The 16,717-nt window shown below is 40.4% G+C and overlaps 2 pseudogenes across 1 annotated transcript; both read right to left on the bottom strand.

The window, feature by feature from the left end:
• Nucleotides 1–3,172: 3,172 nt before the first annotated feature.
• LOC148120366 (peptidyl-prolyl cis-trans isomerase NIMA-interacting 1 pseudogene) lies at nucleotides 3,173–3,716 on the bottom strand (annotated as a pseudogene).
• A 4,315-nt stretch (nucleotides 3,717–8,031) lies between these two features.
• LOC148120365 (immunoglobulin heavy variable 3-23 pseudogene) lies at nucleotides 8,032–8,627 on the bottom strand (annotated as a pseudogene). The gene is made up of 2 exons (XR_015739285.1): nucleotides 8,518–8,627; nucleotides 8,032–8,414 (listed from the first exon to the last, which is right to left on the bottom strand). The product of XR_015739285.1 is annotated as an immunoglobulin heavy variable 3-23 pseudogene (transcript).
• Nucleotides 8,628–16,717: the final 8,090 nt, after the last annotated feature.

The raw sequence follows: 16,717 nt of genomic DNA, 5'->3' as shown, positions 1-16,717 counted from the left end.
GCATTTTTCAAGTCTTGAACTGTTTCCATTACCTGTTTGATTGCTTTTTCTTGGTTTTCTTGGGTGTCTTTGAGAGATTTGTTAATTTCTTCTAACTTTTTATTTGTCTTCTCTGTTTCTTTAAAGCAGTTTTTCACATCCTGTTTAAGGTCCTCTATTATTTTTATGTTACGTTTAAAGTTCTTCTACTTCTTCTGGAAAAGGGTGCTCAAGTCTTCTTGTTGCATGATCCCTGGACTCTGGTGATGTCATGTGGCTTTTTAGGTTGTTGAAGGAATTCTTGCATTTTGCCCACCCATCTCTTCCTTCGAAGGCAGCCAGGAGAGTCTTGGCATCTTGGACCAATCTTTGCTGTGACTGGGTGGATCTCCTCAGTGCAAGAGCAGTAACTGTTCCTGGGCCAAGGACCTCACAAACAATAGGGCAGGCTCTAAGGAGTCAGGGTCATGTGGAACAAAGAATCCCCTGCAGCAGGAGCTAGAGGAGACCTGTGCTCTTTTCCCAGACTGTGCACCCCACCCCGGAATGGCACCCACTCACCAGTGTGGGTGGTTCTCCTCAGCACAGGGACAGGGACTGCTGCAAATCCAAGGACCCCACAGACCACTTTTTTCATTTTTTGACAAAGTCATCTAGGTGGCAGATATTTTCCATATAGTCCAAGCTATGAGAGATTTTCTTGCTTTTGTCTCCCTATTGAATGTATTAAAACTATATTTCACCATTCTCTACCATCAAATGCACTGTTGTTGATAATTAATGAATTTATTTCTTTGAAAAACTTTCAATACAGTGTATTCTGATAATTATTTACATTCTCTATTCTTTTTCAGATCCTACCCAATTCACCATTTCCAGATTTCCATAATGATCAGTTTTAAGGGTTATTTTTGAAGACATATAATGGTTTTGACTCAAGTCATTCATTTTCATATAGACAGTTAATGGTTTAAAAATCCATAATTGGCAATACATTTTCTTTTTTACAAAATTATTCTACAATACATGCATTTGCTTTTACATATTACAATTCTTTTATCAGTGTATATTCAAAGTATCCAGGGCTCAAGTGTTGGCTTAGTAGTGAGATGTCTGCTTTCTAGTATTAGTAGCTTAGCTTGATTCTCAAGCTTAGAAGTTGGGTGTGATGGTTTATCCTATATTCCCAGCACTGGAGGGGGTTGTGACTAGAGGTTCTCTAAAACTTGCCATCTCAAGAATCTATTTGAACATTTTGCTCCAGGTTCACAGTGAGATGCTGTCTCAAAAATAAGATAGAAATGAACCAATAAACACACTCATTCTCAACTCTAGCCTTCAGAAACATGTGCAAACCATACACAATGCACACATAGTCTAGACAGGTTTTCAAGCCATCCAAACATTGTCCTTAGCCTACATGGGGTTTGTGGTTTATAGGTATTTAGAACTGTATTATGGAAGTTGCAGACCTTGGATGGACTGCTTGCTATGGAAGTCAAGAGATTAACTCCTTTATACTTGTCCCTTCACCACAACTTTACAACTGCATTTTCTATTTTGGGGACTGCTATTCCTTTTCCAGCCATGAGAGTGGCTCATTTAAGTCTCTGAAAATGAGAAATGATATTTCTCTAAGTGCTTAATTCCTATTTTTGAGACAATTTTAAACATAAGATCTTTCACATGATCAGAACAGACTCTACCACAGAACTACAAGCCTAGCTTTATCTTTTAAAACACACATTTTTCTACAGAAAATAATTTTTGATGACTGCATTTATGCACTACTAAAATATACACCAGGAACAGAAAATTCTTCCTTGATGACCAACACCTATAACTAATTTTGTAAAGGATCAATTTACTGAGCATGGATCTCAAGAATGTTGGGGTTCGGAGGATAAATCAAACCAAAGAAAACAGAATGAAGAGGACAAGGAGACGTAGAAAGAAACTGTCCGTCCCCTGTTGACTCCTATCCTGAGTCTGGACTCCATGACCTTTTCAAGAATACTGTGTCATTGAACCACAGGACACAATGGAATCTCACTATTCATGTTAATCACCACACACCTGAATGAAAAGGAATATAAGGGCAGACTCCACATATGAGTAACAGTGTCTGCCACATATTTCAAAGAAGAAGGCAGAGGCTGATGAGATTTTTTTTTCTGCCTCTCCTCTTGTGTTTTGAAAGTCTGTGGGCTCACAAGGATGCATGGGAACTGGAAGGTCTTCAAAGTTTTCCTAAGCATAAGCAAGACCCTGAGCCTGAAGTCAAACCCTGAATCTCAGCCTCATTCTCACCTGACCTCAGAGCGGGTTTCTGTGTTCAGATGATGCTGTGGTAACTTCTGTAATGCAAACTATTTATAGATGATGAGAAAGTATGCATCTCTGAAGCAAGCACACAGACACTCAAAACACATACACACAAACAGATACACACCAACAGAGACAACTCTTCACAAAAACACATGTACAAGGATAGATGGATATATGTATATTAGCATCACAGGATATTTGAATTTTTTCCACCTTTGTCATTCATTCTACTTAAAAACAAACCACCATGCTCATTTATAATGCACTGTGATTACATTCTTTCATCCCACTACCCTCTCTCTTCTTTCTCTCACTCCTTTGACCCTTCTGTCCTCTCCTACTCTTATGTCTATTCTTTTCTCTATTCTCTGCTTTCCTGAATTCCTACACCAACTCTGCTTCTTCTACCTGCTCATCCAGAAGTGAGGTTTGAGGATCACCCACAATTTTCTTTTCTTTTTTTTTTTTTTTTAGTGGTTCCAGATTTAATGGAGGGTGCATGGGCGCTGCATCACACCCCGTGGCTGAGGTGCTGCACCGCTAGGTGTAGAGTGTCTGCTTTTTGCAACTGAACAGAAGAACAGAGCATAAAACTAACAAGAAACGAGGCCCTCCTGCCTGCCTCTGAGACCTGGATGTCAGGTCACCTCTGACCCCCTGAGCCTGGGGGCTTCCACACCCCCATTGCCCTTCTGAAGTTAATTCCTTCAGAAGAAGCCTGGCTAGAACAGCCCCAAATGGGGTCAAACATGAAGTAGGAAGCTCAGTTACTATCTCAGAACCCACCTCCCAGCCATTTTAGGAACAATAAATACTGTGTGACAGTAGCAGGAAGGGGCGTCCATGGGCTACTTGTCAGCCCGAGCAGGCTGGCCAGGCGCCTGCCCTCATTCTGTGCGTAGGATGATATGGATGCCCGAATATGTGGACACTGGCCCACTCATCTCCCCTGTCCGTAGAGCAAACGATGCATCCTCAAACAGTTTCTGCATCTGACCTCTGCTGAAAGCACCAAGGTCTCCCCTGGCTTTGGCAGAGCTGCAGTCGCTGAACTGTGAGGCCAGAGATTCAAAATCTTCTTCTCCTGACTTTATCATCTGGATGTAGCCATTGATCAGCTCCAGGGCCTCCTCCTTGCTCCTGGTGATCTTTTCCTGCCGCCAGGATGAGGGCCTCCGAGATTGGCTGTGCTTCACCAACAAGAGTGAGCAGCGCACCCTGGCTGGCTCTCCCTGGCCATTCTTGCTACTGCCTCCAACACTGCTGTTGTCGCAGGGCCGCTCCCACTGGCTAGCATTGGTGATGTGATTGAAGTAGTATACCCGACCTGAGCTGCGACTCATGCGCTTCTCCCAGCCCGGCGGCAGCTTCTCCTCCTCTGCCATCTTCCCTCCTGCCGCAGCGCCCGCTCCGCCCCACAATTTTCATAATGTATTAGTAGAACCACATTCCCCTTTCTACAGCAAAGGCATACCTTTTCTTCCATTTCCATATCAGCTGATCTCATTCTTTCCTTGGGTAAATGGCACTTATATCATTTGTTACAGGCAACTAATTCTTTATGGTTTTAGATCAATTTCTGCTGTTGTTAGAAATGTCAGCTTTATGCAACCTCTTCTGCCCACTTTCACCAGTCATGGTTAAGCATCTCAAACAAAGGATGGAGGGCAGAACACTGTGTGCTCATGAGGACATCTCCTCTCAAATCTGGGTCTGAGAGCTATCTGTTAACCTCTTGATTCAAAACTTAGAGTAGTGAGAGTAAGGACATTTTCTTGGAAAGAAAAATTGAACTGTTCTCTTGAATAACAGAAACCATGTTATAAACTTTAACAGGGGATAATAATGTTTCAAACACAATATTTATTAATCAAAATGATAAATATTATTTTGCAATATTACCATTAGACTGAAAGTCTCAAAAACCACCCAAGAACTAAACCATTGGGCTAAATCACAGCATTTGATGAGATTTTTTTTTAAAAATACATTATTTTAATTAGGGGCATGTGTCTGTGTTGATAGTGTAGTGTTCATGAAGATAAACAGATGGCACATGGTCCTCTAGACTCACATGTGTTTCTGAGCTGCCAGTGTCTTCTCGGGTTTACAATCTTCTTTGGCTTCAGGAACTGTTGCTGATCTCTAAATAGGAACATTTTGCCCTGTGTATAAAAGCACATTTTAAATTTAAAAGAACAAATATAATGGGGCAGTGCAATACAAGTTTTTGCCACACAGGAACCTTTCAGTGGGTTCTGAACACGGAACACAGAGAACACAATTAGAAAAGAGAAATGGGTGTGGTTGCCGACCAGATATACCATATAGGGAATGTGTAGATAGAATAATAACTGGGACTCACTGGACAACCAGACTATCCAGGCATTGATTTCCAGGCCCAGTGATAGATTTTGTGTCAAAAGAAATGGTGTAGATTGTTAGAAAAATGCATCATATGTCATCACACACACACACACACACACACACACACACACACACACACACTGGAGATGAGAGAGAGAAAAATTTTGAGAGAGAGAAAGAGGGAGAATGAGGGACAGAGACTTAGAGTTAAGGAGACAGAGAGATATAAAGGGAAACAAGGAGAATAATAATAAACAAACACAACACAACTTGAAACAGAAATTTGTTTAAACTCTTGGACATTCAAGGATTACTACCCTCTATACCTGTAGAGAAAACCCCTAAGTGTGATATGGAGAGGCAGTGTAGACACAGAGAAGCCAAGTCTTCCATGCTTCTCTTGAGTGGGTTCATCTGTGACCCAAATTTCTAAGTGCTCTCAGCGCCCCCTGCTGGTCTCACGTTCCCCATAGGGGTGTTTGTGTCTGAGCTCACAGTAACATTCCCTCACCGTGTCTTAGCACAGTAATACATGGCTGTGTCCTCAGACCTCAGACTGCTCATTTCCAGGTACAGAGTGTTCTTGGCATTGTCTCTGGAGATTGTGAACCGGCCCTTCACAGCGTCAGTATACCTGGTAATACCACCACCTTGATTAATTTTTGCGACCCATTCCAGCCCCTACCCTGGAGCCTGGTGGATCCAATTCATCCAGTAGTTACTGAAGGTGAATCCAGAGGCTGCACAGGAGAGCTTTAGGGAATTTCCAGGCTGCACTAAGCCTCCCCCAGACGATTGGACACCTGTAAACACAAATAATTCTGGTTAGAAAACTGATGCAGATGATATTTTTTCTTTCTCATGTCCACAAAACACACAGCATCTCATCTTTATGAATTACCTTTTAAAATAAGGACAAAGGAAACCAGTATGAGACCTAAATTCATGGTGAGTGCCCTGTGTTCAGTGCTGAGCACTGACTGGGAAGATCTGGGATTCCAGGGCTGGTCTCCTGTGCCAGAGCTTCAGGGTCAGGGCAGAGCTTGATTTTACAAGCAAAAAGAAAGCCTTATTTACATCCCTTCCTGCCCTAACAGGATCTGTAGTTGTACCTGGGCAGAACGCAGTACTCAGCGCAGATATAAGACATCATACACACTGATGACAATTATAGAAATTGAAGCATTAGCCTAGCTCTGTGTACACATTTTCCTTGTTAGGAATTCACCACACTATTTAGTTTCTTTTTCTCCACAGGCATAGAGAATGCTGTGTTTCCATACATTTAGGATCACATTTAGGATCAATGTGAAATTTAAAAGCCTTGCAAACACCGGTGTTTCTAGATATCAGCTCTGTCCTAATGTTCTGCTGAACATGGCGTCTGCCTGAGGCAGATCTTGCATAGAATCACACTGGCCTCTAAGTTGAATTCCTTTGCTGTGGCAGGAACACTTGAAACTATTCTGAATTTTACACCATTCTGATAGGGGCTGTTTTATAGCCCCAGGAATCTTGCAAATGGGATGTTCCTTGTTACTGTCTGTCTTCCTCTCAGTGATTGTTGTGGAGACATATTTATATTTGCAAAAACTTAGTTGTTTGTGTCCTGAAGTTCTCCCTATGGTCACTATGTACTTCCCACTTTGCCTTTCCCACCTTGATACCAGATAACACATGGCTGTCTTCATGCTGTCTTAAGTCTGTTTTATTTCTGCTTGTTTATATTTTCATCATAAGAGGGAATTTAATAAGTTTTTATAACACAATAGAAAACTTTTGCATCAATTTTAATTTTTAGAAGACTTTGTTTTATTTTTCCAAATTCTCATGCATTCTACTCTCTCAGCATTTTTCTCTCACTACACCAAACTTTTGCTTTCAAAACCTCTGTATTGCCCTGTGATTTTTCCTCTTGTCCTTCATTTAAGATTTCTTTTCCTGTCTTGACTTCCATTCTAATTTTAAGCCTACACAAGAAAAGCCAGAACACCAAACACAGATAGTCTCAAACACACAATCTGGATTCTCTATAAGGCAGACACTGTCCTTCCCAATCTTCAATATGTTATGTTATATAAGATTCTAGTATCATACAAGTTCCTCCAAGGCTCAGAAGAGGCTGAAGAGGAGGTGGGAAGAATGTAAGGAGTGGAGCACACGGAGGGGTGCTGTGAAATGCTGTCTTCTGGACATGACAGGGATATTACAATCATGGACTCATAATGGCTGCTGTTGTCTGTATAATCCTAACTAGGGCCAAGACGGACAAAAACCTAGTATAGATAGGGCTGATAATTCCTTGGTACTACATCTTACTGAGGAGTAGTTAGAAATGTATTTTTCTGGACAAGGTATTGAATCACACATTTTGAGGTTATGGTCACTGGTATGTTTCCTATGTTGCAGTGCTTGGGTTCACACACATGCACATATGGGCAGCACTAACTGTGTTTAATTAAGTATGAGGTTGGTAGAGCTCCATGTTTGGAAGATGTGGGAAAAGTTGGATGAAAAAAATCACATGTAGAGATTCTAAGCAAAAAGAATAAGGAAAATTAGTAAAAATTGTAGAACTGAGGCTTAAAACAAAAATTCAGAAAACAAATGATTAAGCAACATTGGTAAATTTCAAATAACTTCATAGGAAACTTTATCTGGGTCCATGTTCCCATCCAACGATGAACTGGTGGGGCCCTTCACTTATGTTTAAAAAAATCTATTTGAAGATACTCCTATATATGATTTATAAAATATATTTTCACATTTAGTTAGCTGTTACTTTACACTAAGTTGATAATATCCCATCATCAATCAGAATTAGAGGAAAAACTTATCATTCCTGCCCTACCCTTTCAGGGCTCATGCTGTAGGAAAGTTATTTTGGTGTTAGATTATATATATGTGTCATCTAATTATCTACTTTTCTTTAAAATTATCTAGAATGAATCAGATGATATACTGAAGAGAAGTGAATTTCACACACACACACACACACACACACGGAGAGTAGCAAGAGAGAAAGTGTGTGTGTGTGTGTGTGTGTGTGTGTGTGTGTGTGTGTGAGAGAGAGGGGGGGAGAGAGAGAGAGAGAGAGAGAGAGGGAGAGAGAGGGAGAGAGAGAGAGAGGTAGACAGAGTTAAAGGGAAACAAGGAGAATTACTGTAATAAATAAACACACACAACCCAACAGGAAAAAGAAATCGGAATAATCATTTGGACACTGAAGGATTACTACACACTATACCTGTAGAGAAAATTCCTAAGTGTGATATGGTGAGGAACTGCAAACACAGAAGTTCTGTCTTCCATGCTTCTCTGAGCAGGCTCTTCTGTGACCCAGATCTCTAAGTGCTCTCAGCGCCCCCTGCTGGTCCTGTGTTCCCCACAGCGGTGTTTTTGTCTGAGCTCACAGTAACATTCACTTATTGTGTCTGTTGCACAGTAATACATGGCTGTGTCCTCAGACTTCAGACTGCTCATTTCCAGGTACAGAGTGTTCTTGGCATTGTCTCTGGAGATTGTGAAACGGCCCTTCACAGTGTCGGAATACCAGGTGCTATCACCACTACTACTAATCTCTGCGACCCACTCCAGCCCCTTCCCTGGAGCCTGGCGGAACCAGCTCATGTAATAATCACTGAAGGTGAATCCAGAGGCTGCACAGGAGAGTTTCAGGGACTTTCCAGGCTGCACTAAGCCTCCCCCAGACTCCAGTAATTGCACCTCACACTGGACACCTGTAAACACAAAGAATTCTGGTTAGAAAACTGACACAAAAGACTTCTTTTTTTCTCATTCTCATGTCCACACAAAACACAGTATCTCATCTATATGAATTACCTTTTAAAATAAGGACAGAGAAAACCAGTATAAGCCCTAAGTCCATGGTGAGTGGCCTGTGTTCAGTGCTGACGGGGAGGATTTGGGAATCCAAGACTGGTCTCCTCTGCCCGAGCTGCAGAGTCAGGGCAGGCCTAGATTTTATAGGTAGAAAGAAGACTTATTTGCATATCTTCCTGCTATAGCAGGCTCTGTAATTGGACCTGGGTAGAAGGCAGTACTCAGAGCAGATATAAGTCCTCATACACACAGATGACAGTTGTAGAAATTAAAGCAATAACAAAGATCTGTGTACACATTTTTTTCTTAGGAATTCACCACTCTGTACTTAGTGGCTTATTCACCTTATGCATAGAAAATGTTGTGTTTCCACATTGTCATGTCTCTGTAGGATCAATGTGCAATTGAAAAGTTCCACAGTTCTGTGTTTGTAGATATTATCTCTGTCTCTTCCTTTGTCTCTGCTGGACATGGCTTCTTCCTGAGGTGGATCTTGAGTAGTATCACACCTACCACGAAGTAAAACTCCTTCTCTGTGACAGGAACACTTGAGATTTTTCTGAATTTTCCTCAGTTCTGAGAAATGCTGTCCTATGGCCCTAAGAAGTTTGCAAATGAAACATCTTTGTGATAGTCTGTCTTCCTATTAGTAATTGTTATGGAGATATATTTATATTTGCAGCACTTAATTTTTTGCATCCTGAAATTTTCCCTAAGGTCACTTCCTATTCCCCACTGTGCCTTTTTCCCCTCAACTTGAAACCAGGCACACATGGCTGTCTTCTATGTGTCTTGGGTCAGTTTTTGTTTCTGCATATTTATATAGTCAGCATAATGGGGACACTTTATAAATTTTTATAGCAAAACACAGAACTTTGGCATCAGTTTGGCATTGTCAGAAGACTCTGCTTTTATTTTCCCGAATTCTCAGGCTTTCTACCCACTCATCTCCTTTCTCTCACAACACCCAACATTTCATTTCAAAACCTCTGTCTTGCTCTGTGTCATTTCCCTCTTGCCCATCACTTAATATGTCTTTTCCTTTCTTGACATATATTCTAGTTCTGAGCCTACAAAATAAAAGTCAGAACACCACATACACAGAGTCTCAAAGACACAATCTGGATTTTCTATAAGGCAGAAACTGCCCTTCCTAATCTTCAATATATTGTGTGATATAAGATTTCCAGATTCATTCAAGTTCCTCCAAGGCTCAGAGAACACTGATGAAGAAAGTGAAGGAAGAATGTAAAGAGTGGACTACAGAAAGGGGTGCTGTGAAGTGCTGTCTTCTGGACATGCCATGGATATCACAATCATGTACTCATAATGGCTGATGTCTATATAATCCTAACTAGAGCCAAGTCAGACAAAACCCTGGTATAGATGTGGCTGATACTTCCTTGGCCCTACTTCTTACTCAGGAGCAGATGGAAATGTATTTTCCTAGATAGGGATATAGTCCCTCTTTTTTGAGGGTATGGTTACTGGTATGTTTCCAATATTGCAGTCCATGAGTTCACACACATGCACTGATGGGTAGCACTAACTGTGCTTGAAGAAGTATAAGATTGGTAGAGCCCCGTGTTTGCCAGATTGGGATGAACTAATATCATACACAGAGATTCTAAAGAATAAAGGAAAATAATATAAACTATCTAACTGAGGCTCAAAACAATAAATTCAGAAAGCAAATGATTTAGGACACTGGTAAATATCAAATAACTTAGTAGGCAACTTTATCTGGAACTATCTTCCCATCCAACTAAGAGCTGGTGGAGTTCTTCACTTATTTTATTTTTCTTTAATTTATTAGATTTTTTTGAAAAAATACCAATCGAAGTTCCACTCCCTCCCCTTCTCCCATTCCCTCCACACACCCTCCCCCCATACCACCATATATACCTCAGAGAGGGTAAGGCACATTGTCTTATCGAAGGTCCAAGGCTCTCCCTACCATATCTAGGCTGAGCAAGGTATACATCCAAAGAGAATAGGATCCCAAAAAGCTAGTACAAGCAGGAGGGATAATCTATGTGCCATGGCCAATGGTCTCTCAGTCTGCCCCAGCCATGCAAATGTCATCCCCATTCAGAGGAACTGGTTTGATCCTATTTTTGTTCCTTCCCAGTTCAGCTGGAGTTGGTAAACTCCCATTAGCTCAGGCAAACTCTTTCAGTGGGTTAACCCATTATGGTCTTGACCTCGTTGCTTGTATTCTCATTTCTTTCACTCTTCAGCTGGACTTTGGGAGCTCAGTCCAGTGCTCCAATGTGCATCTCTGCCTCTGCCTCCATCAGCAGCTGCTCTATGGTGATATTTAAGAAAATCATCAGTCTGACTACAGGGCAAGTCAAGATCAGACCCCCTCTCCTCTATTGTTCAGGCTCCTATGGGAGTCATTCTTTTTGATTCCTTGAAATTTCTCTAGATTCAGGTTTCTGCTATCCCTATAATGGCTCCTTCAATCAAGATCTCTTTCCTTGCTCTCACCTCTGTCCTTCTTCCATCTCAACTATCCCATTCCTGCAAGTTTTCCTGTACCATCCACTTCTACCCTCCTCTTCTCCTCCTACCCTCCCCTCTTAACCCTCCCTCATGCTCCCATCCCTGACAGTCAGTCTTGTCCATTTCCAATTTCCAGGTGAGTCCAGGACCTTCCATAAGACAATGTGCCTTACCCTCTCTGAGGTATATATGGTGGTAGGAGTGGAGGGTGTGTGGAGGGAATGGGAGAAGGGGAGGGAGTGGAACTTCGATTGGTATTTTTCCTGGGTCTCACCTTATTCTTTAGCTTCTCTATTATTATGAACTGTAGGCTGAATGTCATTTATTTATGCGTAGTATTCACTTATGAGTGAGTAAATGCTATATTCATCTTTTTTGAATCTGGTTTACCTCACTAAGTATGATGTTTTCTAAATTCATACATTTGCATGTAAAATTCAAAATGTCATTGATTTTTTACTGCTGAATAGTATTCTAATGTGTAAACATGCCAAATAGTCTTTATCCATTCTTCGACTGAGGTGCATTTAGGTTGTTTTCAGGTTCTGACTATTACAAATAATGCTGCTATAAACATACTTGAACAAATGCCTTTGCAGTATGATTGATCAACTTTTGGGTATATGTCCAAGAGTGATATTGCAGTATCCTGAGCTAAGTTGATTCCCAATTCTCAGAGAAACCATCATACTGATTTCCCAAGTGCTTTTATAAGTTTGCATTCCTATCAGCAATGTATGAATGTTTCCCTATTCCACAGCCTCTCCAGCATAAGCTATCATTAGTATTTTTGATCTTAGCCATTCCAACAGGTGTAAGATGATATCTCAGAATTGTTTTGATTTGCATTTCCCTAATTGTTAAGGATGTTGAACATTTCCTTAAATATCTTTTGGCCATTTGAGATTCTTCTGCTGAGAATTCTCTGTTCAATTCAGTACCCCATTTTTAATTATGTTACTTTGAATTTTAATGTCTTATTTCTTGAGTTCTTTATATATTTTGAAGATTAGTCCTTTGTCTTAAGTGGGGATGGTGAAGATCTTTTCCCATCCACTAGGTTATCTTTTTGTCTTATGAACTGTGTCCTTTGCTTTAAAGAGGGTTCTCATTTTCAGGAAATTTAATTGCAGATAATCCTATACATGATTTGTAAAATATCTTTTCAAATTTGTTTAGTTGTGACTTTACTCTAAGGTGACATTATACCTTAATCATTCAGAAGTAGGGGAAACACATATCAATCTTGCCTACACTTTCAGGCCTCATGCTGAAATTACAGTTGTTCTGGTGTCATCTAGCTGTCTCCTTTTCTATAATTTATCCAGAATGAATCAGAGAAAAAACTGAAGAGAAGAGGATTTCAAGGGCATCTCGATAAACAAATGCTACTATTTTCTACTGCATAGGTAAAACTTTGCCTGTGCCCATTTGTTCAATAATATATTTACCTTAATGTGGATATTTGAAGTCTTTTAATTAATATTTTAGGCTCTCCATAAAATGTTCTGGATGTTCTTGTTCAAAAGTTAAATCCTTGGGATTAGAATAGAGATATTGGTTCTGATATATTTTATGTCCAAAAAACTCACTAAAAATTTTACCCTTTTCATCCATTTCAGGAGCAACCATGTAAGTTGATCCTCACACTGACCCTGGAAAATATGACAGTGGATCCTCTGGATTCAACATAGTGTGGAGTTAATGAATTCACTGTTATGTGTTCTGCTGTCAGGATTCTAAGAATGTAGTCAATATGGTCTCCAGGCTTCGTCACACACTATTGGTGTCAATGCATGAATTTCTGGAGAAGCCTTACCCTATGATGAACAAGTTTTCTTTTCAATTTTAAACCTGTCCCACATTTAGGATCCATTAACTTGGAGCCCACAACCAACACGGTTTCTCTGAAGACACTTCTCTAGCTCACACAAGAGAAACCAGGCTATTTATTAGCTTTGACTTCGAGATGCAAACTAATTTTTACCACAATGCAAAGGCTGAAAAATAGAATCTTGCAACAATTTTAAAAACTGTTCACTTTTATAAGCTCCTATTAGTTTAGAAGTAGAAAACTGTGGATGGCTAATTTCTGAGCTAAATGTGGAAATTAATACAATCTCAGGTAAGTTGTGGCTTCTCGATCACAAGTTTAAAAATAAAGAGGATTAATTAAAGATTATTCAAAATCCCAAAGCTGTCTTACAAAATTTACAGTCAACAATTTTCATAATTTTAGACACCTGATGGCATATGTGTGTGTGTATGTATATATATATATATATATATATATATATATATATATATATATATATATATATAGTGCTGATTTGTCTGACAAGAAGCAATTAGACGTCTTAGAGTATTTTGGGGTAAGAAAGGTGCTTAGTGTGCAATCAAAAGGCAAGATTAATAGGTTATTAAAGGTGAAGGGTACTCTAGAAGATTTTCTTTTTTTATGAGAAAGTAATTTTATTAAATTATAAAAGTTTCCATTTCCGCCCCTCCTCCCAACATCCTCCCACTCCCCCCACTCCCTCTCCTCCTCCCTCTCCATCCCTAAGAGCAGTCAGGGTTTCCTGCCCTGTGGAAAGTTCAAGTAACTCCCCCCTCTCTCCAGGTCCAGGAAGGTGAGTGTCCAGACAGACTGGCTCCCCAAAAATCCAGTATATGCAGAGGAAACAAGTCCCAATGTCATTGTCAATGGCTTTTCAGAAAGACTCCGGGCCAGCCACATTCAGAGAATCTGGCCACATTCAGAGAATCTGGTTGGATCGTGTCCTCGTTCAGTCCCAGTCCAACTGGCCTTGGTAAACTCTCATTAGATTCGTCCCATTGTATCAGTGGGTGATCGCATCCCTCGCAGTCCTGATTTACTTTTTCATTTTCTTCCTCCTTCTGCTCCTCATTTGGACCTTGGGGGGCTCAGTACGGTGCTCTAATGTGGGTCTCCGTCTGTATCGCCATCCATTGTCGGGGGAAGGTTCCCTCTTGTCTTGCCTTCTTTGCTAATGTTCTCTTTCCATCTGCTTCTCGTTTGGACCTAGGGAGTTAAGTCCAGTGTTCCAATGTGGGTCTCTGTCTCTATCTCCATTCATTGCCAGATGAAGGTTCTATGGTGATAAGCAAAATATTCATCAGAATGGTTATGGGCCAAGGCCATTGCAGGCCCCCTCTCCTCTGTCCAGAGAACAATCTGGGGATCTCTCCTTGGAACTGGGATCCCATTTATAATCAAGTCTCCTGTAAACCCTAAAATGACTCCCTTGATTGAAATACATTGTTCCCTGATCCCATATCCATCTTTCCTTCCTTCCCCCAATCCCAGTCCACCAAGCTTTCCCCATTCATCCCCTACTCCCTTCTCTCTAACCCTCTCCCCTTCCAACAACCCTCCCACCCCCCCATGCACCCGAGGATACCTGGGACTCTTGTCTATTTCCAATCTCCAGGAGGATAGCTACATGATTTTCATCAGGTTGACCTTCTTATTTAGCTTCTCTAAGATCACAAATAATAGGCTCAAAGACTTTTAATTATGGTTAGAATCCACTTATGAGTGAATACATACCATATTCCTCTTTTTGGGTCTGGCTTACCTCACTAAGTAAAGCATTTTCTATTTCCATCCATTTGCATGCAAAATTCAAGATGTCATTGTTTTTTACCGCTGAGTAAAACTCTAATGAGTATATGTTCCACACCTTTTTAACAATTCTTCTATTGAGGGGCACCTAGGTTGTTTCCAGGTTCTGGCTATTACAAATAGTGCTGCTATGAACATAGTTGAACAAATGCTTTTGTAGTATGTTAGGGCATCTCTTGGGTATATTCCCAAGAGTGGAATTGCTGGCTCCCAGGGAGGCTGACTCCCAGTTTCCTGAGAAACCGCCACACTGATTTCCACAGTGGCTGCACAAGTTTGCATTACCACCAGCAATGGATGAGTGTTCCCCTCATTCCACCTCCTCTCCAGCATAGGCTATCATTGGTGTTTTTGAGTTTGACTATTCTGATAGGTGTAAGATGATATCTCAAAGTTGTTTTGATTTGCATTTCCCTGATCGCTAAGGAGGTTGAGCATGACCTTAAGTGCCTTTTGGCCATTCGAAGTTCATCTGTTGTGAATTCTCTGATCAGTTCAGTACCCCATTTTTTTAATTGGGTTAATTAGAGTTTTAGTGTCTAGTTTCTTGAGTTCTTTGTATATTTTGGAGATCGGACCTTTGTCTGATGAGGAGTTTGTGAAGATCTTCTCCCAGTCCGAAGGTAGTCTTTTTGTCTTACTATAGTGTCCTTTGCTTTACAGAAGCTTCTCAGTTTCAGTAGGTCCCATTTATTCATTGTTTCTCTTATTGTTTGTGCTCCTGGAGTTCTGCTTAGGAAGTGATCTCCTGTGCCTATATCTTGTAGACTACTTCCCACTTTCTCTTCTATCTGGTTAAAAGTGGTCGGATTAATGTTGATGTCTTTAATCCATTTGGACCTGAGTTTTGTGCATGGTGATAGATATGGATCTATTTTCATTCTTATACAGGTTGACATCCAGTTAAGCCAGCACCATTTGTTAAAGATGCTTTCCTTCTTCCATTGTATACCTTTAGTTCCCTTGTCGAATATCAGGTGTTCATACGTTTGTGGGTTAAAACCTGGGTCTTCTATTCGATTCCATAGGTCAACTTCTCTGTTGTTATGCAAATACCAAGCTGTTTTCAATACTGTAGCTCTGTAATAGAGTTTGAAGTCAGGGATAGTAATGCCTCCAGAAGTTCCTTTATTGTATAAGATTGTTTTGGCTATCCTGGGCTTTTTGTTTTTCCATATAAGGTTGATTATTGTTCTCTCAAGGTATGTGAAGACGTTTGATGGGATTTTGATGGGGATTGCATTGAATCTATAGATTGCTTTTGGTAGAATTGCCATTTTTACTATATTGATTCTCCCAATCCAAGAGCAGGGGAGGTCTTTCCATTTTCTGGTATCCTCCTCAATTTCTTTCTTCAAAAACTTAAAGTTCTTGTCAAATAGGTCTTTCACTTCCTTGGTTAGAGTAACCCCAAGATATTTTATGCTATTTGTGGCTATCGTGAAAGGTGATGTTTCTCTGATTTCCCTCTCTGCTTCTTTATCCTTTGTGTATAGGAGGGCAACCGATTTTTTGGAGTTGATCTTGTATCCTGCCACATTACTAAAGGTGTTTATCAACTGTAGGAGTTCTTTGGTAGAGTTTTTGGGGTGGCTTATGTACAGTATCATATCATCTGCAAATAACGAAAGTTTAACTTCATCCTTTCCAATTTGAATCACCTTGATCCCCTTATGTTGTCTTATTGCTATTGCTAGAACTTCAAGAACTATATTGAAGAGGAATGGAGAGAGTGGACAGCCTTGTCGTGTTCCTGATTTTGGTGGAATGGCTTTGAGTTTCTCTCCGTTCAATTTGATGTTAGCTGTCGGCTTGCTGTATATTGCTTTTATTATATTTAGGTAAGATCTTTGTATACCCAATCTCTCCAACACCTTTATCATAAAGGGGTGTTGAATTTTGTCAAATGCTTTTTCAGCATCCAGTGAAATTATCATATGGTTTTTTTCTTTCAGTTTATTTATATGATGGATTACATTGATAGATTTGCGTATGTTGAACCAGCCCTGCATCTCTGGGATGAAGCCCACTTGATCATAATCGATA

The sequence above is a fragment of the Myodes glareolus genome, chromosome 11 (assembly GCF_982192425.1).
Source record: "Myodes glareolus chromosome 11, mMyoGla1.1, whole genome shotgun sequence".
NCBI lineage: Eukaryota > Metazoa > Chordata > Mammalia > Rodentia > Cricetidae > Myodes > Myodes glareolus.
This window is presented reverse-complemented; position numbering and strand designations above follow the sequence as displayed.